Source organism: Lepidochelys kempii, chromosome 6 (genome assembly GCF_965140285.1).
Source record: "Lepidochelys kempii isolate rLepKem1 chromosome 6, rLepKem1.hap1, whole genome shotgun sequence".
NCBI classification, from domain to species: domain Eukaryota; kingdom Metazoa; phylum Chordata; order Testudines; family Cheloniidae; genus Lepidochelys; species Lepidochelys kempii.
In genome coordinates, this window is record NC_136385.1 from 55,928,116 (window position 1) to 55,955,685 (window position 27,570).

The 27,570-nt window shown below is 40.1% G+C and overlaps 1 protein-coding gene across 12 annotated transcripts in view; it reads right to left on the minus strand.

The window, feature by feature from the left end:
• The window catches only part of LRRC4C (leucine rich repeat containing 4C), an 850,059-nt gene that overhangs the window by 82,390 nt on the left and 740,099 nt on the right, over positions 1-27,570 (minus strand). The window contains exon 6 of one of the 12 annotated variants that reach the window (XM_073348028.2): positions 3,596-3,639. The exons of 10 other annotated variants lie outside the window; for them this stretch is intronic. The gene's annotated coding sequence lies outside the window, so the exon portion shown is untranslated. Of the gene's footprint in view, positions 1-3,595; positions 3,640-15,032; positions 15,208-27,570 lie in introns of all 12 variants that reach the window. One more of the 12 variants, XM_073348027.2, reaches the window with a different exon arrangement.

Below are 27,570 nucleotides of genomic sequence, written 5' to 3' on the forward strand. Positions count from 1 at the left end.
TAGTAGGTGACTTCTGGTTACTCTTCTGGTTCTGTCAATACAGACTAACATGGCTGCTACTCTGAAACCTTTCATCTTTAAGAAACCCGAACAAATTATTTAGTCAAAAAAATTAACAGTGAAATGCAGCCACCTCTGGGGTTGAATGGGGCAGCTGTTTAATAGTGAACAGAAATATTATACAGGAGCTGAGGAGAGGAAGAGCCAAATTCTGTCCACACTTGCACCAATGTGAAACTTGAGTGACTTCATTGGATTTATATTAAATTTAAACATGTTTAACTGGATGCAAAATTTGGTAAGAAGTGAAGGAGAGTACCATATTCAATTGAAGGTGCAAGAGGAGGCTCTACTTAAATATCCAAAGTTAGAATTCAGCTAAAACAAAATCTTCTTTCATTAAATATTGGAGCCAAGTCTTAAATAATCAGTTACAATCAAGAGCTCAGTTTTATAACTCACCACCCCGCCACACAACACTTCCAACGACACAGTGCCCCCCTTGCTCCACCTAGAGCATTGACTCTGTGGTGAATCATATTGAAAAGCACTCTCTATTAAGACATTAACCCCACTTCCTGCAGCACCCTGTCCCCGTCCCCCCCCAGGTTAAGTGCTGACACTAATTAGTATGTGCAGTTGAAGATCTTAACTTCAGCTGGTCTAACTTCAGACACTTTTCTCTCACACATATTTTTAGCTATGTCCTTAGTGTGAGGAAATCATTTTTCCCATTGGCTACAAAGCCCACAATCATAACTGACACCAGCAGCACCAGGATTATCTATCTAGGTACTTTCAAAGTCCTAATCACAGTCTATCAAAGTAGCTATCAGACATTAATGAAGGTATCTTCACAAAACTTCTGTGCAGTAAGAAAGTATTGTTAGCCCCATTTTACAGGTGGAAAATAGAGGCATAGATAGATTGCACAGAGTCACTGAGGACATCTGAGACAGAGCTAAGAAGTGCATGCAGATCACCTGAGTCCCAACCCAGTTCCTTAACTACAAGCACATTATTCCTTCCCTTTGCTGGTGCCAGCTTTTGAGAAACCAATTTCTGCAGGCTCTTTGGAGATTTTCAAACAAAATAAAATAAACAATGCTACATTTGCTGAAAATTTTGAGGCCAATATTAAAAACTGCAGGGGAAGGTGGAACAGGGAGAAAAGCAAAATTCTATACATCCATGGAGCGTGGGGGAATAAAAAGAATGATCTGAACATTGGCAAATGTAAGATCCACCCTATCCCCCTGCCTTCACCACAACCCCCCCAGCCACCTACCCTCCCTCTCCTCTGGGAATGTATCTATCAGCTCCTCTCAATCAAACACAATAAAGGTAGCTGCTCTCTTTAGATATGCAAAAAGAAAAGGAGTACTTGTGGCACCTTAGAGACTAAGCAATTTATCTGAGCATAAGCTTTCGTGAACTACAGCTCATTTCATCAGATGCATTCAGTGGATGCATTCCACTGAGTGCATCCGATGAGTCATTCCACTGAATGCATCCGATGAAGTGAGCTGTAGCTCACGAAAGTTTATGCTCAAATAAATTGGTTAGTCTCTAAGGTGCTACAAGTACTCCTTTTCTTTTTGCGAATACAGACTAACATGGTTGCTACTCTGAAACCTGTCTTTAGATATGGAGGCCTCACGATCTCACACTCTGTCAGGGCTGCAGGCCATGTAGAAATGTAACTCGCAGCAAGATTATGATTGCAGATTGGTCTGTTGTCTTGAGGGAGCCAAGGTTGGCAAAGCATGGAAGCGATTTGTGAATTGCAGCAGTGGTAACTCTGAATGGCTTTAATTAACGGATGCCTGGGAACTGGAGGGAGCTCACCAGCAAGAAAAAAGGAAGGTGGTTCCCTGAGACTTTTGAAAGCCCAGCCTATTACTCAAGCAGCCAAGCCTATCTACGTCACTAAGAGCTGAGCAGAGGCAAAAGCTTCCCTAGCTGAGATAACCTTCTATCTAGCTTCCCCTGCCCCGAGTGAGAAGTGGAAAGACACTACTAATGTAACTTTTCCATCAGAAATTCCATTTCAGTTTGCATTGTCTAATTAGTATGATTTTCCATTGTCTACATTTTCTCGCCCTGCACAGGTATTATAGCACAATAAATGAAAGGAATGAGTCATCTTGTCAAATTTTTCCTAAAGCATCCTGGGAATAATCTGTTTAGGATAACTGCACAAAATCTATTTGCTCTGCAAACCTAATTTTTGCTGAGAACCAATAAATACGTATGTAGTGAAGATACCACTGCAAGCTAAGAGCGCTCGGAACTAAGTGGCAGATTCACACCAGGTGACTGATTATTTGGGCCAATGGAAAACTACAATGGTTTATTTCATTTGGGATATCATGGCTCAGTTCGATTGGGATGCAATAAGGATGACAATATCACCTTGAGTACAAATGTATTGGGTCACCTGGTGATGTTCTTCACCCTGATGCTGTGAGACTATGGACCTGCAGTCCGTACGTTCTCTGGAATCTCAAAGCTTTGACAATTAACATCAACAAGAGTGGTTTAAAAAAGGAAATCACACACCAAGCAAGAGAATTACAGAAAAATATTTATATTTTCAGTCCTCCCCATTCCCCAGCACATGCCCCTATTGTTCAATTGTTATACAGCTGATATGGTTGTATTATCAGGAGTGGACAGTACTGTACGGATTACCATTGGAAACCTGTGAGACGCAATTCCTAACAGGGCCATCAGAGGGTCTAAAAATCAAACACATATAAAAAACCCAGAAGGTTTCTCCTCTGAACTATCCCATGGGACAAGGCACGTTTTGCCTCACACGCAAAAGAAGGGGATTGGGACCCTAAATCCTGAGGACGCTGGGAGTTCTTCAGAAGGTACAGGACAAACCATGGAGAGGACTTGGGCCTCCTATTTCTGAAGCTTTGTGTTCCCTTCCCCCTCCAACATAATGTCAGGTCTTTTCCTGTGGTGGATGTTCCCAGAACCCCCCCCAAAGGATGTATTCCAGAGCTCAGCAAGCAGACTGTATACAAGGTCAGGCACTGCATTACCTTTTCTGTGGTTTACCAGCAGGGGGAGATGATGCTTGTCGTCCACTCCCAAACAACCCGAGGACTTCCTCATCTTGCCGGGCGCTTGGAGTACTAGGGGTGTAAAAGACCGTGCCACAGAGGTGGCTGGACCCTTCCATAAACATACACATGCTGACCCTGAGGAGACAGTCCTCTCCAGAGAAACCTGAATTCACTTATTTAAACATGGATGTCAAGGAGATCAAGTGGCCCAAAATTTTAACCTTGCGTCTGAATTCCCTGGCTATTGGGAGTGCTATTGGCTTGGGTAGTGGTGGGTAGTGGTGATAGGAAAAGCCTTGTGTTAGTGCAACAGTTTGACAGTGAGGGATCTCGTTATAGAGACTGATCCTAGAAGGTGTTGAGGTGCCTCATCTCCCACTGATATCAATAAGAGGCAAGCACATCTCAAGTGGTGCTCTGACCCTTGGAGGTTGGGTCTTTCTTACATATATATATATACATACACACAGTGATATAAAATCAAACATAAGCAACAATTAAACAAATAAACCAACCTGCTGCCCCAAACTGCTTCTAGAATATAGGCACAAGTCAGGACCTGCAGAGTCAAAAATCTCAATTAAATCAATCAGTACCATTATAAATAATAGTTATATGTATAATCCCAAAAGCCTAAAGGGAATGAGATACAAAAACAGGTCTTTCATTTCAAATTTCTTAAAGATGCTGCTCATCTACCCAAGAAATAACAAACAAATTCCACATTTATTTATTTATAACAAAGATGACACAATAAGTGGTTATTTCAGATAACCCATAAGTCACAGATTTTGTTTTCAAAGCCCTGCCTGCTTTCTATGCCTTTGGCATCTGCTGCCTAGCAACCTCAACAGAGCTTTCTTAGTCTATACTGATTCTGGAGGGTTTTCATTTCTTTATTTATTGGAATGTCATATAAGGAGCATATGAAAACAAAGAGCTGTTTGTTCTCTCTATCAAACGACAGACCCAAGGCACCCCACCTCACTGAAGAACACAGTTGTCACTGATCCAATAACCCACCACCACACCCTGGATTTGCTGGGAAATTGAAAAAGCCCTACTTTTCATTAAGGCAGGTAGACTTTGGAACCCTTCCAGTGGCTCTTGGCAGTAACGGGCACTGCTCTTTTTCAGCCTCTTTAATTGTGTTGGTTGAGTCTGCATAAGCCTTTTCACCCTGGAATATCAAGTGTTGTGTAAGCCTCCTGCTTGCCAGTAGCCATGGAGTTCCTGAATAATATGCACATGCTTCACTACTGCAAGACTGACTCACTAGCACACCCCCGCTACAGCATCCATGCCATGGAAGGAAACGAGGTTTAAAACTCTGCAATCTCTCACTGGGTCTGCTCTTCAAGGCATGTGGGTTTGGAAGGCGCTGTGGTTAAAGTAGGTGGTGGGGGAGTGTCTCACTGCACCAGCCAATGAGGAGGGGGGAGTTATGGATACGTGCTGCTCTATCAAGCTAGGGACAGGAAAGATAGCTTCCTTCTGCTTTTCCTGGAGTGGGGTTATCTCCTCAGTCTTGTTCTGATTGACTCTCTTCCCCATTTTATCAAGAATTACTATGGTTGATTATTAGGTTCTATTGCTCTTTGGTTACATCTACACTTGGAGCAGGGGGCATGATTCCCTGCTCACGTAGCCATATCCGCCCTAGCTCTGCTCACACTAGCATGCCAAAAATAGCAGTGTAGCTGGGATAATATGGGCAGTGGCTTGAACTAGCCACTCCAGGTACGTACCCACCTGGACCCTCTAGGTACATAGTCGGGCAGCTAGCCCAAGCCAGCACCTGCGCTAACCTGATTACACAGCTATTTTTAGCAGTCTAGCTCAAGCAGAGCTAACACAGATACATCTACACAAGCTGGGAATCACAACCCCTGTTCCAAGTGTAGACATAGCCGTGTATTGATGGCTGCACAGAACACCGCCTCCCCACTGCTAAGTAAGACTCATACTTCGCTTGTTACTTCAACCAGGGCTTTACAGATATCACTGGATCAATACTTCATCCTGCCCCACAATGGGGTAGGTCAATAATATTAACCTTGTTTTACAGATAGAGAAATTGAGGCATGAAGAGGCGGAGTAATTTAACTGAACCCAGATCTCCTTAACACGTAGGGCTGGGTAAATAGTTAACAAAGACAACAATAACAAAAACCACCTTATTTAAAAAACAAACAAACAAACAAACAAGCAAACAAAAAACACCAATAAAAGCGCCTGCCTTGTTTTGCTATGATTCTCAAGTTGATATTATTCATGCAAACCATTTTGGTGTAAAGATGTTTGTGAATCTCAGCATTTGCCTGCATTTAAGCACAAATGTTTATTCTGCCAAAATTTTGTACTGGGAAATGAAGTATTTGCTATCTGTTATTCTCAATTGAAAAATTTCCCATTATCCAATCAGAAAGCAGAAACAATATCAGATGACTTAAGTGACCAATCAAACAAACAAACAAGAAATGTTTGAAAATCATTCATAGACCAGCCACAGGCTTCAAATGTTTTATTTATTTATGGATACTTATGAATAATGAAGATATTCACAGAAAATGGAATAGATCTGCAGACTGTTCGTTGTCTGAAAAGGGGACTAAGTTAGGCAAGCAGAGGTCACTGGTCTGCGAGTTAGGAGACCTAAATTCTGTTCCTGGTTCTACCACCGTGTTGTAGTGTTGTTTCACCTCCCTGTGCCTCTATTTATCCTCCTGCTGTCAACTCTTTGGGACAGAGACCATCTCTTACCAAATGTATGCACAGTGCCTAGCACAATTAGACCCTGATCTCAATTGTGATTTCTGCCTGCTACCATAATACACAGACATAATAATAAATATTATTCAAAATTAAATATTTGATCACCTCTAATTATATGCAATTTGTTTTACGTCCACTTTCCACTGAGTATCAGTGCTGCAGTTCCATGGTTAACCGCACCTTTGACCCCAGGAAAATCTTCCTTAAGGTTTTAGGTTTCCTAGCCATCACCTCTCTTGGGTTGAAATAACGAGGAGTCCTTGTGGCACGTTAGAGACTAACACATTTATTTGGGCTTAAGCTTTTGTGGGTTAGAACCCACTTCATCAGATACATGGAGTGAAAATACAGGAGCAGGTATAAATACATGAAAGGATAGGGGTTGCTTTACCAAGTGTGAGATCAGTATAATGAGATAAATCAATTAACAACAGGATACCAAGGGAGGAAAAATAACTTTTGAAGTGGTAAGAGAGTGGCCCATTACAGACAGTTGACAAGAAGGTATGAGTAACAATAGGGAGAAATTAGTATTGGAGAAATTAAGTTAGGTTTTGTAATGAACCAACCATTCCCAGTCTCTATTCAGGCCTGATCTGATGGTATCCAGTTTGCAAATTAATTCCAGTTCTGCAGCTTCACACTGGAGTCTGTTTTTGAAGTTTTTTTTTTGTTGAAGAATTGCCACTTTTAGGTCTGTTATTGAGTGACCAGAGAGACTGAAGTGTTTTCCGACTAGTTTTTGAATGTGATGATTCCTGATGTCAGATTTGTGTCCATTTATTCTTTTGTGTAGAGACTGTCTGGTTTGGCTAATGTATCTGGCAGAGGGGTATTGCTGGCACATGATGACATATATCACATTGGCAGATGTGCAGGTGAACGAGCCTTTGATGGTGTAACTAATGTGGTTAGGTCCTATGATGGTGTCCTGAATGGATATGTGGACAGAGTTGGCAACGGGGTTTGTAGCAGGGTTTGGTTCCTGGGTTGGTGCTTTTGTTGTGTGGTGCGTAGTTGCTGGTGAGTATTTGCTTTGTGGGGCTGACTGTAAGCAGGGACTGGCCTGTCTCCGAAGATCTGTGAGAGTGAGGGATCATCCTTCAGGATAGATTGTAGATCCTTGATGATGCGCTGGAGAGGTTTTAGTTGAGGGCTGCAGGTGACAGCTAGTGGTGTTCTGTTACTTCCTTTTTGGGTCTGTCTTGTAGTAGGTGACTTCTCAGTATCCTTCTGGCTGTCAGTCTGTTTCTTCACTTCACCAGGTGGGTATTGCAGTTTTAAGAACGCTTGACAGATATTCTGTGGGTGTTTGTCTCTGTCTGAGGGATCGGAGCAAATGCGGTTGTATCTTAGAGCTTGGCTGTAGATACCCCTCGTCAACTGTCTGTAAGGGCCACTTTTTTACCACTTCAAAAGTTATTTTTCCTCCCTTGGTATGCTGCTGTTAATTGATTTATATCGTTAGACTGACCTCACACTTGGTAAAGCAACCCCCATCCTTTCATGTATTTATACTGGCTCCTGTATTTTCACTCCATGTATCTGATGAATTGGGTTCTAAACCATGAAAGCTTATGCCCAAATAATTTGTTAGTCTCTAATGTGCCACAAGGACTCCTCGTTATTTTTGCTGATACAGACTAACACAGCTATCACTTGGAAACCTGTCTTTTGGGTTGGATATCCATATCTCTCTCCCTTCAGACTGCGGGTTTAGGATTGCAGTCATTCTGCACCTTACTGTGACTTCCTAGCAGCTATGACCTGGGTCCAGCATCTGCGGTTAATCTTTTTCCAGAAGCTCTAACAGAGTACACGAGTTACAAACCAGCCTTCACAAAGCAAACCACATTTATTCTTAGGGCAAAAGCATTACAGAGAAAACACATATAAACAATAAAAGAAAACCTACATGCACGCTAAAAGTTTACCAGAGGACATCCCCAATTCCAATATAGAGCTCTGGTAAATTCCAGTCTTTCACGCCCCACCTGGGTTTTCCCCCTTGATTGCAAGTTCATGGCAGTTTTTAGATCAGGAACCAGGCTCCAGCTGGACAGTTCAATTGTTTCTTTATACAGCTGGAGCCTTTGATCTAATCTCCAGGAACAGGAGATCACTAGTCAATGTTTATCTTCATAGGACATAGGTTTCAAAAGGCTGAATTTTCGCATAACCAGGTTTGTGACATTTGCATTAATCACTACCCAGGGATTCCTCAGGAAACACACGTAATTGTTGTCCCAAAAGTCCATGCCTGTCTGGTACATTTCAATGTAGTCATTCAAACTCCTTATACTTCCCAGGTCTCATATCTATCACAATCAGCATTAGGTTTAAAACAAAAATCAAGTTGCTGGCTCTTTCCTCTTGCAAGGAATAAATGTAAGATCTCGTGCTGCTGCTTGTGAACCCAACCTTTCAGAGAACCATCTTCAAATAAACAGCAGCAGACATACAAACTCGTAAGTCTACCATCACATTCACCCAGGTGAGGGATCAACTTCAAAGCCAAGCTGAAATCATGGAAATGGACAATCAAAAATAAGCATGCACACACTTTTATTCTTTTATCAAATATTCTAAAAAATGGATTTGACTGTATAATGAAGAAAGTGTGATTAGCACCAAAATGGACTCTGGAGAAAAAAGAAGGCTGTACAGGTTATTGGAAAAGGATATTAGAAGAAGGTCACAGCCTAATTTCTGAAGATTGAAAGTAGATTTTAAAGAAGGAAAACCCCAACTGCCTTGGTTTTTATCTTAAAAAAATTAGTAGAGCCAGGAGTTCACTTCACCCTCCTAGGAAAGAGAGTTGCAGACTGGGTTGGTTTGCAATTTATGATCTCTCCCTAAATATGAAGTGCATCAGGGTTCCCACACACAAGCAGCAAAAAGAGATGCAAAGATGGTGATGAAATAAATCAACAAGGTGATGCAAGGCAAAAGTATTATCAAGAAATGGGCCAGCACTGCACAAACTATAGATAAATGATTAAAACATGGGTCAGCCTAATTAACCAAGGAAGACTGCAAGCAGGTCTGCACAGAGGTTTTGGAGGGTCCAGGGCAAAACCTGAAACTGAGTCCCTTCCCTGCATCCTTCCAAAAACATTACCACTGAGAGGAGGCCATGCATGGGTCTTGGAGCGCAAAGCAGCCCTACACTAGCCCCACAGCAGCGTTACTGTCCTGAGGGGCTGTGCTCAGCTCCATGCTTCAGGACTTGTGATCTGGCAGCCAGGGCTGCAGTACCATTCAGGATTGGCTCGGCCTCCTCTTTCATGACAGAAAGATGACTGGGCCAAACCTGAGTGGTGCTGTGACCCCATGTGCCAAGTCATGAAGTGGGAGCCTGGGACAAAGTGTCCCTTTGGCCGGCTACCTCCTCTCCACCCCGGTCAGCTCTTAACAACAGGACACATTATTCCAGCGGTCAAATCCTGATCCCCATTACCCTGATGTTACTCCAGACATATAGCAGTGTAAATGAGATCAGAATTTGGCCCAATTCTTTAAATATCAGCTATAAACATATTGGAAAAATAAGAGACATGAAATCCCTGAAGTTACAAAATGCTCTATTCAGGCACTGTTAAATGCTCAAAATACAGTTACCTGAACAAAAAGATATCTATAAAAAGAAAGTTGTGATCAAAGTAAGTTTGGTGAGAGGTACTTACATAAAAACTTTATAAGTACTGTAGTAATGGCATAATAAATAAAAAATACATAGAACCAAACATAACCAATACCAACAAATCCACTATTTTAAGGAAATGTACAGCATTTGAGAATCTACCTACATTATAAAGCAAGAGATGAGACATATTGTCAAGAAAAATAAATGTGCTTTGGGTGTTTACATCTATATTTTAGTAGGCACAGTGAGGACAAAGTTATTAAAATGTGAAAGTCACAATGTTATCTGCCCACATAAACCATTTAACAGTCCTTCCAGATACAGAGGAAAAAGCTGCTCTGTACAGTTGCATACAGAGATATTCTCTTTACAGCCATATATTATTACTAGCTGTGGATATGATGATGGCAACCTGAATTCTCATCCTGTGAATGAATCCCGAGTGATTTCACAATATCCAGCTACCATGGGTTTCCTGATGATGTGGAACACTGTCTTTGACAATTTTAATTTCTCCTGGTCAGTACTACTTTAAGTGCTAGAGTAGAGTGTGTAGTGAAATCAAAAGGGGTTATACTCTGCTATATATGGTTTTAGAGATGATACCACAAACTGTCATGATGTAAAGTGAAATTAGAATTTAGAATTTATGGAAAATGACAGATTGACAGCCCTGGAGAATAAAATGTAAGTTTTTGGCTCAGGGATAGTCATGTATTTTATGTTTGTACAGCACCTAGCACAATGGGCACCAACCTGGTTGTGGCCTTCAGGTATTACCTCCAACATAAATGTTAAATAACTAACAATAATATATCCATGAACAGGTATAGCCTAGGCAGTGACAGTGTAATTCACCTACTATGAATGAGCCTCAGATTGCTGATGTGGAAGGTTGTTCAGCCTTCATGCCCATCCAACTCCATGATTTCTGATGAAGGGAAATGTTTTCAGTTGTGGATGTATCCGTCTACTAGAAATTGAGTTGATACTTCCCAACTCAAAACAAAAACAAGCAGAGAGCTAGAAAATTATATGCTGCATATTACCCACCTAAGCATAGGTGTTCATTTAACCCTATTCTGGGTATTCCTCCTGGCCTCACTCCTTGCCTGTAATTAATTCCCTGAGTACCCAGGCCTTGTCATCATCAGTTTGTTCTTTGGGGAAGACTCCATGTCTTTCCTTACACTGTGAAGCACGATGACACCTATGTGCACTATACGTGAAACTTTAATAATATCACATGATATAATTTCACAGAGAGAATCACAAAGGCATCAGACCATTTTAATCATTACCAATCCGAACTATAGTTCACACTGAAATTTCTAGGACACAGCATTGCAAAGGATCCCTTTCTTTTACATCTGCTCCCCCTCACACTTCAGGTCCATAATTAATAGGAGGCTTGTCATTTGTATATGCCATCTCTTCCCCTCTAATGTAGGAGAAAGCCTACCTAAACTGATGGATAACGTTCTTTTATATACAATGGGGAAATTAATTTACTAACCATTGACTGCCTTTTTTTGTTTTTGGGACAAATACTAAGGTTTTACTGCATTCTCACTCATTACTACAAACTTGCATTGATTTCAACAGGTGCGCACCTAAGTACAGTGTGAAATGGAGTAAGCACTTTACAAATTAGTAAACCATGAAGATGATTAGAAATGGAAAAATGAAATTTTGACCAAAAAAGATACACTTTTAAAATGTTTTGCTTATTTCCCCCCATTTCCTCCCCCTATTTTCTGACCAGCTCTTCTAGCAAATACTGTTTTCCAAATACTCCTCTGACAAATGGCTGTTTAACACTGTTCTGCTTATAAAAGGTTTCCCTTGGTTTGTGCATCTATAAATACACATTTATGTGCTGTAGATACAAATATATATTTGTGTTAGCTTTCATCCCTGCTGTGTTTGTACAACACAGTGTGACATTCACAAAGAAGAAAAGAGACTAGAAGTGAGGAGTATTCAATAGTGCTGTCTAGCATTTTAAATGCAGTGAGAGAGATAAATTAGTGTTATCTTCACCAACCGCTAAGTCTGGAGTGACTAAAATGAGAGAGGAAGGGTGGGATAGACACATTGTAAAGTAAACCATGGACGAAGAGACCAGTCTCCACAATCTCAGCCGCTCTAGAGTGTATTCTGTTGAACTGTACCCTGGCACTCGCTGTGTCATTTTAGACCTCTATCCCTGATGGTAGACCTGGTATTCTTCCACTCTTCAATATTAATGATAATAGTTTTTTGCCTTCCTCTAGCAGCTTCCAGCCAAGGTTCCTAGGCCATTTCACAAACCTGTATAGATGAAGACTCACATAGCCATCTGAGGTATCTGCCTCACATATGAAGCCTCTCATAGCCATCTGTCGGTGCATTATCCCCACTTTATAGAAGAGGAAGATGAGGTTCTGAGAAGTCAACTTGCTCAAAGTCTTACCAGACACTTAGGGTATGTCTACACTGCAATCAAAAGTATGACGACAGCATGCATAGACATATCCAAATTAGCTTTAATCTAGCTAGTGCTAGTAACAATATCAAGGAGTTTCAAAGAAATCAGAGATGGAAGAGACCTACCAGATTGTCTAGTCCATCCTCTGCCCCACACTCTCCCAGGCCAATACATGAGAAGCACCGGAGGCAACACCATCTGTTTTTGTCACTCAGAAGGGAATGCTTCCTTGTGGTTAGTGAGAAGAAACCCTTTTGAAGATTCCCCTCTAGTTACAAAATGCCAGTCCTCCTGCATGAAGATATGAAGAACATGTTTTCTTCTGTATTATATGCCCATGTCTATGGAGTATTGTTGTAAATGTGCCTATAACTTCAGGAAGGAGGAAGCCCCCTTGGAGTTCATAGAATTCCTAAAAATGACACTCTTAAAACAAAATAGAAATAATAAATAGCATTCATCCTGTAGATAGCTAGATATCCATGTTTTTGCTAACTAGAATTAGCTAGCACAATCCTACTTATTAATGAATAACATAGCTTCAACCCATGACTTTTGGTTTAATTTAGATATACTTAACAAATCATTTGGCCATCTAGGAACTTCATGATAATCATTATACTGCACACTCTGGCCACTCAGAAATTCACAGTGGTGATGGGGTAGAACTCAGATTGTTGTGTTCCAAAAGGAAACAAGGATCTCCATCAGTTATTAGCTGCATAGGGTTTATGACCACAGTTGAGCAGTACTGATTCTATCCAACAGAGGGAAGGGGTGCAACTGCACAACTATCCATTTAATTACAAAGCACACACTAACTCATTCAGTGCAATTCCCTCTGAACAGATTAAATGATTATCTTAGAATATAACAGAAACACATTTTGCTTTTAAGACATTGTCTTAAACATTTTCAACATTCATGAAGGGAGTATGCCTTACTCTGTGTTTGTAAAGCACTATGCAAATTTATGCTGCAATATAAATTAGTTTTAATAATAATTATTTTAATTAAATGCTACATTCCATTTAATGATATTAACCTTGAGTATTAAATAGCACAGCTGTTGGGTCTCAATTAAAATCTGAGTTGGGTCTAATGGAACTGAAGTCTCATTTTCAACCTTTCTGGCAGTTTACCACATTACCAACATATCATCATAACCAACAGGAAAATTAACTCCTTTGGGTTAATATGCACAATATTCTGTTCATAGATCATAGGGTATGCCATGTTTTAAAAAGCTAAAAATTCCTAACTCGGTTTCTGTCATCCATCAAATTGGTTACATGCAGTGTTATTGTAGCTGTGTCGGTCCTAGGATATTAAAGAGACAAGGTGGGTGAGGTAATATCTTTTTTTGGACCAACTTCTGTCGGTGAGAGAGACAAGCTTTCGAGAGTATACAGAGCTGAAAAATAAGTCTATGTAAGCTTGAAAGCTTGTCTCTCCCATCAACAGAAGTTGGTCCAATAAAAAAAAAAAACAGAGCCAGTTAACTTTTTTTTTTCTAACAAGCAGTTTTACGTTAAAACCAAATCTGCCAAGCAAGAGCAGTGATAAGGGCATCAGTAACATGTCATTAGTAATTTAAATAATTGGTTTATATAAAAAGAGGTGGAGACTTCAGTGGAAGCAGGAGGAAGTGTATAACTAATTTTCTCTGCAATATTCTGAACTGAAGTCCAAGGACTTTGAGTTTCAGGTAAATGCTGCAAAATATTTTATGCAAAGGCTGGAATAGGTTTCTGCAGAAAAAAGGAGCCAGAGCCAGAGCATGTTATGCACTCCACCATTAAAATCCCCTGGACACTCTAGATTGAAAGATTATTTCTCAGAAGTATCTGAACTGCTTCGTTTTGCTCCACTAGAGTAGACCAAAGTAATCATAAATTGTTTATTCACTGAAATTAGTCCTTTATCCTGTCTGCTAACTGTTCATGCAACAATTGCCAATTTTCTTATTTTATTTCTTAGTTGTAATGACTATTTTTTCCAAAGCATTAATAAATAATAATAATAATGGCACTTCATTAATCCATTATTATTTATTGTGTGTGATTGGTTACCTAAATCACACGGTACCATTTCTGTTCCCTGAGTGGATGAACTATGCTTTGCAGATCAAAAGCACACCAAGATAAGTCTCTGGGGCTTTGATTCCCTTTGGTAGAGGGAAAGAGAGATTGCAGACCTAGTGAACTTTAGGACAATTCAGATATGTTCCTGTCCTCAAGAAAGAGTATTTTGGCTGCGTACATGGACGTCAGATTTAAAATCAGCTGTGTTCCCTTACTGAGGGGCAAAGAGACACTGGTAGCACACTTCACATTTGCTTTGTTCTTGTCACACTGACACTTCTAATATGAATAATATCAATTGCACGTGAACATCCCTAACTGCGAATGAACTCACAAAATCACATTCATGGGAGACGTCTCCCCAACATGTATTTGTATGCTCATAAATCAGTGTTTGAATATTAATGAAACAAACCAACAAAAAGTGGCACAAAGATGGCAAAACTCCCACTAATTTCAATATAGCAAAGATAGCCCTTCTAGTCTTTCAGGGTGCATAATGCTTTACAGAGCAAATAAATAGCTACATACCAATGTTAAATAATAACACTACTTTCTAAATTTCATTATTTTCAGAAACTTCCAAGCTAGCTATGAGCATTGGACAAAACACACTCATCAGTACCCATATATAGTCTAAAGAGAACAAAAAGAATAACCTCTTCACAAGAACACCATCTTAAAGGGGCCCAGATGCTTCCCATCTCTGCCATCATTGCCATAGCATTCTTTGAAGAACCACATCAGAAGAAAACTCAATGGTTCTCAAAAATAACAGTGCAAGATTAAACCTAGTGTGGAACAGAAAACTGACTTCTTGTTCTTAGTAGGGACCTTATCGCAACTCGAGGAGGATGAAGATCTCATTGATTCATGCAAACTTTCCTGCATTTTACATCCTTGCAAAGACACACCTGTAATAAGTGCTATATAAATGGCTATAGAGATCATGATAAAGCATATAACCTAATTCCTACCTGCTCTTTTAAGTACCAAATTTCCTGGGAGTTGCCTTTGCCCCAAGAGGAAACAATAGAGTGATTCATTGTGGATGAAGTTCAGGGCCTGCCCAAGCAAAGGACTGGGGAAGCAAGTCCTGCTAGATCTGTTGTGAAACCAGTAGCCTTGGAACCACTTAGACTAGTCTAGGATCTGCAAGGGAAACATTGGAAAACATAATCATAACTATACATTGGAAAACATAATCCTAACTATACATACACAATGATGGGGTCTAAATTAGCTGTTACCACTCAAGAAAGAGATCTTGGAGTCATCATGGAGAGTTCTCTGAAAACATATACTCAATGTGCAAAAAAGTGAACAGAATGTTAGGAATCATCAAGAAAGGGATAGATAATAAGACAGAAAATATCATGTTGCCTCTATATAAATCCATGGTACACCCACACCTGAATACTGCGTACAGATGTGGTCGCCCCATCTCAAAAAAGATATATTGGAATTGGAAAAAGGTTCAGAAAAGGGCAACAAAGATGATTAGGGGTATAGAACGGCTTCTGTATGAGGAGAGATTAGTAAGACTGGGACTTTTCAGCTTGGAAAAGAGGCAGCTAAGGGGGGATATGATAGAGGTCTATAAAATCATGAGTGATATAGAGAATGTAAATAAGGAAGTATTATTTATTCCTTCTCATAATACAAGAACAAGGGGCCACCAAATGAAATTAATACGTAGCAGGTTTAAAACAAACACAAGAAAGTATTTTTTCATGCAACGCACTGTCAACCTCTGGAACTCTTTGTCAGAGAGCGTTGTGAAGGCCAGTACTATAACAGAGTTCAAAAGGGAGCTAGATAGACTCATGGAAGATAGGTCCATCAATGACTATTAGCCAGGATGGGCAGAAATGGTGTCCCTAATCTCTGTTTTCCAGAAGCTGGGATTGGGTGACAGGGCATGGACCACTTGATGATAACCTGTCTATTCATTCCCTTTGGGGCACCTGCCATTGGCCACTGTCAGAGGACAGGATACTGGGCTTGATGGACCTTTGGTCTGACCCAGTATAGCCGTTCTTATGTTCTTATGTTTATATTACAGTATTGCCGTTCTTATGTCCTAAGGGAAAAGAGGTTCAAATACCCTGAAAAATTAGGAAATGAGGCACAGGACAAAATGGAAGAAAACACTGGGCCAGATTCTGCTCTCACTTTCAATTGCATAAATAGAGTGTAGCTCCACCAAATCAATGAAGTTGCTCCAGATTTAAAACAGTGTAACAGAAACTAGACTATGACCTCATGTGATACTCTTATGTACAATCCCCGAGAAATAGGTATTTAGACAAGTTGTATATATTGCTTACCAATAAAGCTGCTGCTTCAAACAACTGGAAACATTGGAATTTTTTCCAAAACACTCATCCAAATTAAGGAGTAATGGCTAGGGCCCTACCAATTTCACGGCCATGAAAAACTTGTCACGGACCATGAAACCAGCCCTCCCTCGTGAAATCTGATCTCCCCTGCTGCTGGGAGCCTGGAGCTCCTAGCCCGGCTGCACTTGATCCCACCTGATCCGCACTTGAGATCAGACCCACCTCCAGAGGCAGTGCAGAAATGAGGGTGACACACACACACACAGAGCCTGCTGCAGCTCTAGTCGCCGAGCTCAGGGGAGCTCGGGATTGGGGGCTTCCTCTGCTGCTCTAGCCGGGGCAGTGTGGGCTCAGGGCTTCCGCCCCCAACCCAGCATGGGCTCAGGTCTTCCGTCCCCCTGCCACTACAGCCTGGGTTTGGGGCAGTCTGGGCTCGAGGCTACCTGGGTTTGAGGCTTCTTCCCCTGTGGCTGCTGCTGGGGCTCAGGGTGACCTGGTAGGGGCTTCTGTCCTGGTGCTTCTTCAGGGGCTTGGACACCCATTTTTCCTGGGGGAGGGAGGACCCAAATTGGCTGGGGGCCTTACCTTAATATGTCCCTACCACGGATTAGCAATTAGGAATCCCCAGCTGGGGCACTCCCAGCAGCATGGGGGAGATCCTACCCATCTCCACCTCCGAGAACCTCCTCTAACTTCAGGAAGCTGGGACGGTGCTGTATTCAGTGCCGAGCTCTCAAAGAAGCACAGAGGTGAGGGTGGCAATCTCTACAACAAACCCCCTCCCCATGATCCCATTTTGGGTCAGGACCCCCACAGTTACAACAACTTGAAATTTCAGATATAAACATTTGAAATCATGATATTGACCAATTTTAAAACTCTCTGGCCAAGAAATTGACCAGAATGGATGGTGAATTTGGTAGGGCCCTAGCAATCAGTAGTAAAATTTCAGCACAAGAGCCATTTTTAAGGTATCAGCACATTTTTTAAAAAGTACCTGAAACCTTTTCAACATTTTTTGTTTTAAAGACATTCCTATAAATTCAATAACAAATAAAAATAGAGTTTTTTCTCTTCAAGTTCTGTACAAAAATAATAATTCTTTGGCAGAAACCTTGCATCATGGTGCCAAATTTCAGCTTGGAACAGATATTCATCATGACTAAGTAATTATAAAAGAAGAATCCCAAATGATGCTAACGACAGCAGTTTAGAAGTGGAAATGCAGACATAAACCTGAACTATGATGGAACTAGCACGTATTTGTTTAAAATGTAGTTTTGATTATTGAGATTCCTGTTAAGACATTGGAAAAACTCTCCCTGCAACAGACATTGGGCTTGACCCTGGGAGTGGCTGAGACCCTGGAACTCCGAGCAGAAGAGTTATAAAAGAACCTGTCAGGCTCATACCCATAATCTGTAATGATATTAACCATATCCCACATGTGACCAGGGAGTGATTTGTAAAACATCCAGTTATCTATAAATTATCTGAGGCATTCTGAAAGCTCATGATTTTACCATGAGTCTCACAACAACAGGTGATTTTCTTCAAGCCCCTTCTCCTGGAAAGTGATTAGGTGAGAATCTCAGTTTTCATGTAAAAGAACTGGGCTTACATTTTAGAAATCTCTGATTAGTGTAGACCCTGAAGATAGGTATGTCACTTCCCCTCCTCTCCCTTTATCCTAACCCTCTTTACTTACTTTGTATATTATGATCAATCTGGAATTTTGATATGTTTGTTGTATTTGGAATGATTGTAAAAAATTATAAATATAATTTTAAAAAAATGCTTCTAGTCCTCTTAGTTGAAAAGAAAATCGTGAAAACCTAGAGCAAGCACACTCTAAAGGTTCATAAACCAGAAGGCCAATTAAAAGAACCAAAAATGTATTTATTTATTTGTAAATGTCATTATTTTTAAGCTAGGTTCATGTGTTTGGGGTTTTCTTTGGGGATTGGGGGTGGGGGCAATTGGACTCATGTTTTATGAACACTTGCATTCCTCAAGGGGTTTTTAAAAGCTTTTTGTGACAATGGTGACTCACTCACTGGTCACCACCTATTTCCACTGTGGTTTCTTCAGGCCAAGTATAAAATCAATAGAACAATTATGGGACTTGTGTTGCTATTGTATTAACAACCTTTCACCTGGGACTTCATGCAATATTACTACTTCACCTCATTATAAACTTAATGCAGCCTGGAGCATAAAATCCCATTTTCTAGATGGCTACTTTGTCTTTTTCTAAGAAGTATATAGATAATGCAACTGTACCACCAGCAGCAGATAAAAACATTGACACAGTAGACTAAAACAGGGTATTCTTTCCCCCTTTACATTGCTTTACTGTCATAGTTTATAATAGCAGTAATGGCCTCTAGGTTGGCCATTCTTCATAGTTAGTAACCAGCTGGGTTAAGATTCCTCAGGGGCTGCAGTCAGTCGTTAGCTGCCATGAAAGGCCTGACCTGGTGTCATTGCTTAAGTACTGTACACACAGGCAAACTGAAATTTGAGTCATATCCGTATTATGCAGATAGTACTCAAAATGAGCAGTAGACAATATGTTATTCAATGTCTGTGTATACAACTGAAGAAACTATAATGGAACATATATCTGCAGGATGATATGCAGGCAAGACCCATCCATTTAACACAACTATTATTATATTTGTCTCCTCTCTTACTATTACACAAAATATTAAGAGAGTCATAATGGTTTTCTTTCCTTCTACAACAAACTGAATAGGTAATAACTAGATTATGAGTTCCTGGGGGGCAGGAGCTGTCTGCTTTCCTGTTTGGAAAGCATCTAGCATAATATGAACATTTCTGGATGTAAATAATGCAGCAACCTATGACAGATGTTCTCAAATTAATACACCTCTGCATCTGAATTTTGAGGTTACTGCTTATAGTCTACAAACTATTATTGAGCAGGCTTGTAATAGTCTAATATATTTATTCCTGACTTTGTGCATATAATAGAAAGAATGGTCTTGTAAGGTATGAGAGCCAGGAGATCTGGGTTATACTCAAGGCTCTTCCACAGAATTCCTGATTCTTTGGAGTATGTCATTTAGAGACACATTTTCAAAAGGAACCTCTAATTCTGGGGGCCTTGGGTTTTGTGTGTCCACCCTTGGAAACATAGAGGCCTGCATTTCAGTGGTGCTGAGCTCTCACTGATTTCCATAAGAGTAATATGTGCTCAGCACTTTTGAAATTCAGGCCTTGCAGGTGTCTAAAGTTGGTTATCCACTGACCAAGGACCACAAACTTAGATGACACTTTTGAAAATATGAGATTTAACCTCACTGTGCCTCAGTTTCCCATCTTTAACATAGAAATAACATTTTTTACCTACTTCATAGGAGTTATAGGCTTAATTAGTTAACATCTGTCAAACACTTTGGGATCCTCAGACAGTAGAGCCTATAGAAAGGCTAAGTATTATTATATTGTTGCATATTATTGTTACTTTCTATTTGAATTATTCAAAAATTAATAGATAGATCTTTAGCTGTATCCTTGATGCAGATCTACTGCTCCCATAAGTTCTCATGGGAACCATGCTGAGGGGAGAATGGACCCTTTACAATAATGTTTAAAAGGTTTTTGGCAGAAATGAAACTTTCCCCCAAAACTCATCCATTTATATGGGTGAAAGATGCTGGGGATTAAAAGTTCTCTGCCACCGAGCAAATACGATCCTGGACAACAACAGTGCCAGCTACTCACTGCACACCCTACCCCCATCCATGACAAGAAGTGGCTATCACTGGAGTTGAGATGAAAACTCTTTTGATATGGCTATGGAGGGGTGTATCACTTGTATTTGAAGAAGGTTGAAAGAGGTAGCTGAAAATGCTGAATCAGCTATTTCAGATACATGTTCCACACTAGCCAAATCCAGCAGCATCACATAATGAAACAGAAAGGCAATAGTCTCTTGACATGGGTCTGCGGTAGCTGTGCCTGGAAAATTGCATTAGTTCTGGATACCTCATTACCAAACAGAAGAAATTAATAAAAGAGCTACAGCAATGATCAGGAAACTGGAGGTACTGACCTATGAGGAAAGACTGGAAGAGTTAAATAAGTCTAGCATGGTCACTGATAACTGAGAGGGAACATTATCATTTATACAAAAGGGAAGGGTATAAACATCAAAAGGAGAGAAGAATTATTTAGTGTGATATAAGGAAGATGAGAATTTAAAAAAAAACTAGGAGCAAATGGATGAAATAAAGAAGGAAAAATGTAGGCTGAATATTAAGAAAACTTTCATAAGCCTAAGATCTGTCAGGCTGTGAAATAATCTTTTGAGGGGAGTGGTGTTAGACCTATTGCTTGGAACTGTTGAAAGTAGAGTAGATAAAGCACAAGACAGAAAGAAACAATCATGCACTGTCCCCAACACCCCAGTAGATGTGTACTAGATTATTTAAATATGTCTTTATTTAGATCTCTAATTTCTGTGAGAATGTTCCCTCTAGTCAACTGTTTTTGAACATCACTGCGTTTCAGCACTCTTACAGAAGCCATGAAAACATATAATTTTGTGACCTTGTTTCTCTTATCTTTCCCTCTACTTTAAATAAAGAGCTTATATCATCACTGTATTTATCCTAATGTTTTCAGACTTGACTCATTTTCTATCTCTGAAAACCTCTTTTATGCAGCCACTGGCCATGGCATTTAGCATCTTTCCTGCAAAATGGAGCCCCTCTGCACTCATCTGTTTTTTTTTTATAAGGTCACCCATCACCGTGGTATCTTAGTGACCTTATAAAAATCTAGATAGATAGATGGGTGAAGAAAGGCTTGGGCAGAAAAAATGCTAAATGCCATGACTGTCTTCCATCCCCCAACACGCACGTACACTTTTCTTTAAAACACAAAAGACCAAAAGTCAAAAGCTTTCTAAAACGTGAGCGAAAAAGTCTACAAAACTGTAAGTACGTGATATAGAAGATTCCATGCAACTGTAGAAAACAGGACCTAAAAGCTTTTGCTATCATAGGAAAATAAATAGTTATCACTGCATGTTTTTAAAAACAATCAAAATATCCTGACCTTTACTGGGAAATTGCAGTTATAATACTTGATAAGAAATACCTGGTATCTGTAAATCTTTCTGAGCTTCAGTGTTCTGAGAAGTTTCTAGTTTTAAAAAAAAAAAGCTTGGTGGTTTTTCTAGATTTTAATTTGAAAAGTCACATTCATATTAAAAATAAAGTGCAAATACATTTTGAAATGTCAAAGGCAAAGGAAGAAAAAAAATATATAATCCAGCAATAGTTGCAGGCATCCTGATATTACCTTTTCCTTCAACAGATGCTCATATCATCAGCCTCAAATAAGGATATCTTCCTCTTGAAACTAACATGAACCACTTAGACTGTTACCTTTTCAAAACAAAAATCACTATGTGCTTTTATGATTCTTTTACAATGAGTGTTCCGAAATACAAGAATCCTAAATCTCAGTTTTCTACACATTTTCATTATTACATCTAAGTAGCAGTGTAAGGCACATGGGCCCTGATTGAACAAAGCATTTAAGCATGTGCTTAACTTTAAGCATGTGCTTATGATCATCCCTATTCAGCCAAGCACAAGTGCTTGAGTCCCATTAAAAAATAAAATAATTAGGAAATGATTTGAAAAATCAAATTTAGTCTTTACTGGTTATTCAGTTTGCTTTCCTTCTGTATTTTACTCAGCTAGGTCAACAAGACTGGTCGGTTTTACCTTTGGGGCTTCCACTCTCTTCTGCTCGTGCAAGTTCAGTGGAACTATTTACATATGAGAATTTACTAAGGGGATGTTCAGTGTTTGCAGGATAAGGGTCTTTTAAAAAAGTAATAAAATCATTTTTGCAAAAACAAACTCTAATTTTTAGACATCATTTAAATATCCTCTTAAACTCTCAAGAAACTGTTACCCCTTCCCTTTCAGCACCAGGCATATAATGATTCTTGATTGACAGATTACGTGACCATTTCTAACCAGGCATGGGGGGGAGTTACTTTTTCTCTCTCTTTTTCTGTTTGCTAAACTGATCTAAAATATAGCTTAATCTGGTGAAAACTGACAATTGGCAGACTCCACTCAAGAAGCCCTCAAGAATGGAATAGTAGGGGTTTTGCATATCTAGAAATGAGTTGCTATTTGTCAGTGTTTGCACGTTGGGGGAGAAGGAACAGGATATTAGGGTGTTAGAAATGCAGTACTGTGATGCTGTATGATTGAAATATGACCATGTATATCATTGTTGCTACCACTGTTATACAATTGCAACAAATCTTATACAAAGTATGTTATGTAGGCTATGTACCTGTATTTCAAATGTGTCCGTTTCTTGGGTAACGCACCAAGAAAAATCACATTGATGCCAAACAGCTTTGTGTTGTTGGCCCATCAAAGGCAATTGACTCTCACAATGGATCATGGAAGAAACTCATTACACCCAGATAGCTCTTCCTGCAGACACCTTAGCTTTCAAGCAGCCAGTGGCTTGTCCCTGTGAGTCAACAAGCCATGTAAGGGCATGTGATTTGCTCATGTGACCCTGGACTCTCCATCTTGTGACTGTACTTTTCCACAAATTGTACTGCGGGTGCTGTTTTGGACAGTAAAATTCCATCCATATCGGAGAAGGTATAAAAGACCCGGAAACAGTCTCCACTTCTTGCTTCACTTCTCTGGACTGAATTTCTAACAAGGAAGCTCTAAACAAGGACTGATGATCTCCAAGCTGTTTGGGTAATTTCTAGAAAGACTTTTCCAAACTTCCAGTTTATTCCATCACTGCTTCAAATCTGATATAAAAACTTTGCAATTACTTTATCTATATGATTTCCTTAACCATTTTAACTCTCATTTTCTTTATAAATAAACCTTTAGATTTTATTTACTAAAGGACTGGCAACAGCGTAATTGTTGGATAAAATCTGAGTTATATATTGACTTGGCTGTGTGGCTGATCTCTTGGGATCAGAAGAACTTTTTTTTCTTTTTTTTTTTAATGAAATTGGTTTTCAATAACCACTCATCATAAAGTCTCGTGTCTGGATGGTGAAATAAGTACTGGAATGCCTAAGGAGACTGCATTTTTGATTTCTTGTTAACCAGTGTGGCGAGACAGAAGTTTACTTTTGTTATTGGATTGGTATATCTAATGGTAGAATAACCATCAGTTTGGGGTGCCTTATTACTCAGGGTTTTTTCCTGAATTTGGTACTCTCAGCTGTGACCTACTTAGGCAGAGTGACAAGTACATTCACATTGTTACAAACCTTTGGCCAGCTGATCCTTCATGGTGTAGCAATATGCATGCAATGTCGATGAAGGAGCATAGGCTGCAGGAGGAAAGGGTTTGGACGTAGCACCATGAATACAGTCTTATATTTACATGGCTGGAATGCTGGTGGCAACTGCAGCATCTCTGTAATAGTTTTCTTCTCACTAAAGAGCATGTTTAGTTTTAGAAGAATGGAGTCCTTTCATGTTATTTGCTGGCACATGAAACACAGAGGAGACACTATATTCAATAGTGTAATTTGTCAGAACGTCACAACAGCAGAGACGATAGAGCTCCAATCTTCCTCCCAAACCCAGACCCCTACCGACTACATGAACTAAAGAGGAATCTCAATTACCTCTTAGTAACCTATGTTTTCTTGATACTTTACTCCTGGGGGAATTCTGTGCCACTGCACAATGCAGAATTTTGCAGAAATTAACAGTGTGCACAGAATTTTCTTCCCCACCCCCCACAGAAATAGGATGCAGTGCTACTAGCTGCCACGAGGGGCCACTGGACCCAGCAGAGCCCAACTCCCACATAGAAGACACTGCTGGGGGGAGGGAGAGGGAGCTAGAGGGTTTCTGGCAGCTGCAGTTCCCAGCAAGCCCTGAGGGAAGGAAAGGGTGGTGCACAGGAAACTCTGCACGTCTGGGACAGAGCATCAGGGTGTTTCTCCCTCTGGATGCCTGGACTTGGGGGGGAGTAGGTGTGAGTGTCTGTCTGGGCAAGGGGGACCCCCATGGCTGGGTTCGGGGGGGAGGAGATGGGGTGCTGGTATCTGGGCTGGGGACCCCCTTGCGGTTGGGCTCTGGGGAGGAGGGAGTTCAGGTGTATTGATGGGGGGGCACAGGTGAGCTCTGGGGGGGAGGGGTTGTGGGTGTCTGCCCCTCCCCCCGAGATGGGCTCTAGGGGTGTAAGGGGACAGAGAACTTGGAACTGGGTTGTCATAGAGGTTTCTTTAACTCTCCACTTTCAGGGGAATTTTTGCGTGTGTGTCTGTCTGTATTGTTACAGACATACTTGCTGACAGGTATTATGAAAAAATAAAACCAAAATAATGTAAACTGGCATGATTATGCAGTGTTATTTTGAGAAAATAACATTTGCAGAATTTTAAAATATTATGCACAGATTTTTTTCACTTTTTTGGTGCAGAATGCCCTCAGAAGTAGTACTTATATGGTTTTCATTACAATAACATCTAAGCATCTCACAATCTTTAATGCATTTGTCTTCCTTGATATAGGGAAGCATTATTGTCCTTATTTTACGAGGCGCAGGGGGAAGGAGGGACAGGGGCAGAGAGAGAAAACTTGCCCAAAGTCACAGAGAAATTTGCAGTGGAGAAGGAATCAGGTCTCCTGAATCTAAAGTCAGCACCCTAACCCCTAGACCATCCTTCCTATGACACAGTTATGCAGTTCTGATTCCATTCTGTAATGCATACACACATTTTCCAGTACAATACACTATATATTCAATAATTAAATACAAAACCCAAGTAAATATGTGCAAAAATGTGCTTAGTAACTTTGAAAATCAGGATACTTTTATTTAAGTCCCCAAACTTTAGGTACCCAGGTTTGAAAAAATTACCTAAAATATATTTCAAAACAGGAAAATAAATTTCAGTTTCATCTAAACCATTGTTCTCAATTTTTTTTTTTTCATTTGAAGACCCCTACAAACTTTTGAATGGAGGTGCGGAACCCTTGGAAATCTATTGTTTGTGTGTGTGTTTTGTTCAATCTAAGTCTTTGTGGACCCCTTAGACATAGTCTCTGGACCCTGGCCACAGGTTGAGAATCACTGATCTAAACATCCAACTTTTGAACACAAAAATAATCTGCAACATTATTTTTATACATTCGATAATGTTTTTATATACACAATAATCTGCTTTTACATGTTTGATAAACTAAATTGTATACGTTATATACTCCAAAATTATGTGCAAGAGGGTTTTTTTATGTGAAAATATAATGAACCCAAGTTCCAATGCACACAGTGCCTGTGATCTAAAATCATTCTTGTTTGTTTAATAATCTTTGATCCTGAAAGGCTCTGAAAAACTACAGCCTACAATGATTTCATGATTCAATTGGACACTTGAGTAATTACTTCAATTTATATTTCTGATACGGGTCTCAATCCTGCCAGATGCAGAACCCAGATCCAGTTAAGCTTTGTTGGACTGGGTCCTTAGTTTCAGGCTGTGGTTGGCCCTAACAAATCCATAAAGGAGAGTGAGGAGGTATAAAGCCCTCCAACACCACCTGCCTGCCCTTGTAATATCTTACTGACAAACAGAGAATTGGCAAGATAAACCCTTTATTATGAACAGGGACTATGTACTGAAATGAGGCAACAGAACTTTCTATTGCTCTGTGTAGCTGCAGCTTGTGACTGCCCTGATCTGGCCTTTGTTTCTATCCAAGCAGAAAGTGTGTCCCAGCAAACCAAAGACTAGCATGTACACAAAGTGTGGCACCTCTGTACTTCCTGGAACACTTATTCTATAGCACATTTCCCTTTTTCAGATCTCTTTTAAAAATATCCTTACTTAACTGAAACACTATTAAAAATAAACTATCAAACTATTACAAGTACAATAACTGACAACTCTTCAGGTTGCTTAAACTTGTCTCAATTTCAGCAGTCTTCCCAATCTGCTGTACTGCAAACACTCGTTAGTCAAATCCTTGTCTGTAACAGACTGTTCAGTCTATTGGTCAATAACAGGATCATTTAGTGCAGTGGTGGGCAACCTGTGGCCTGCGGGCCATACGCAGCCCATCAGGGTAATCCACTGGTGGACTTCCAGACAGTTTGTTTACGTTTGCAAGGCCGCCCACAGTTCCTAGTGGCCACAGTTCGCTGTTCCCGGCCAATAGGAGCTGCGGGAAGCATTCTGATGCATATCTAGTAATTGAGTATTTATATGTCTGTTGTAGAGGAATACAGCAGTAGCAGTATAGTTGAGAATTGCTAAATATGGATCTTCTCTTGTATCCATGGCTTCACTATACATACAGCACATTCAGCTAATCCACTAGTTTGAGGATATCTGGGACTAGATGTCTCATGATGAAAGTAATATGTTTTAGCAAAGTCCAGGAATTCCTTATTCTTGAACTGTGGTCCATTGTCAGCTATTACTGTCTTTGGAAGTCCATGACTTGCAAATACAGATTTAATGTGCCTGATTCTGTTGCTGCTGTGGTGTCTTCAAGTGTTCAAGTTTCTGGGAAATTGGTAAAGTAGTCCATTATAAACAGGTTCGTGTCTTCCTAAACTGAACATGTCAATCCCAACTTTGTCCCACGGAATTGCTAGTTGTCTGTGTCTTGTTATTGGTGCTTTCTGCTGGGAATCTCTGTACTTCTGACATGTTCCACACCTGCTCACCATTTCATAAATGTCACTATTCATCTGTGGCCAGAATACAGTTTCTCCTGTTCTGCTCTTTGATTTGGTCATTCCCAGGTTCCCTTCATGTATTCATTCCAATATTTTCCTTCTCATCAAACTGTGAGAACCATGATCTGTGTTCCCTTCAAGAGAACTGAGATCACTGAAAGCTCATTTTTATAGTGGGAATATGCAGCTGAGAAATGTTATTTTCCCCTTCCTTTATTTATTGCATGTATCACTGTTTTCAGAATTTCATCTTTAGCTGTTTCTGTCACTAATTCATCCGATATGCCTGGGGACATAGCATGTGACACTATTATCATGTTACCATGTATGTTTACTGCTTGTTCCAGATCATCAAGCCATGTAATGTCAGATGGAGCACACACTCTTGAGTGTGTGTCTGCCATTCCTAAGTGGCATGCACATTGGAATT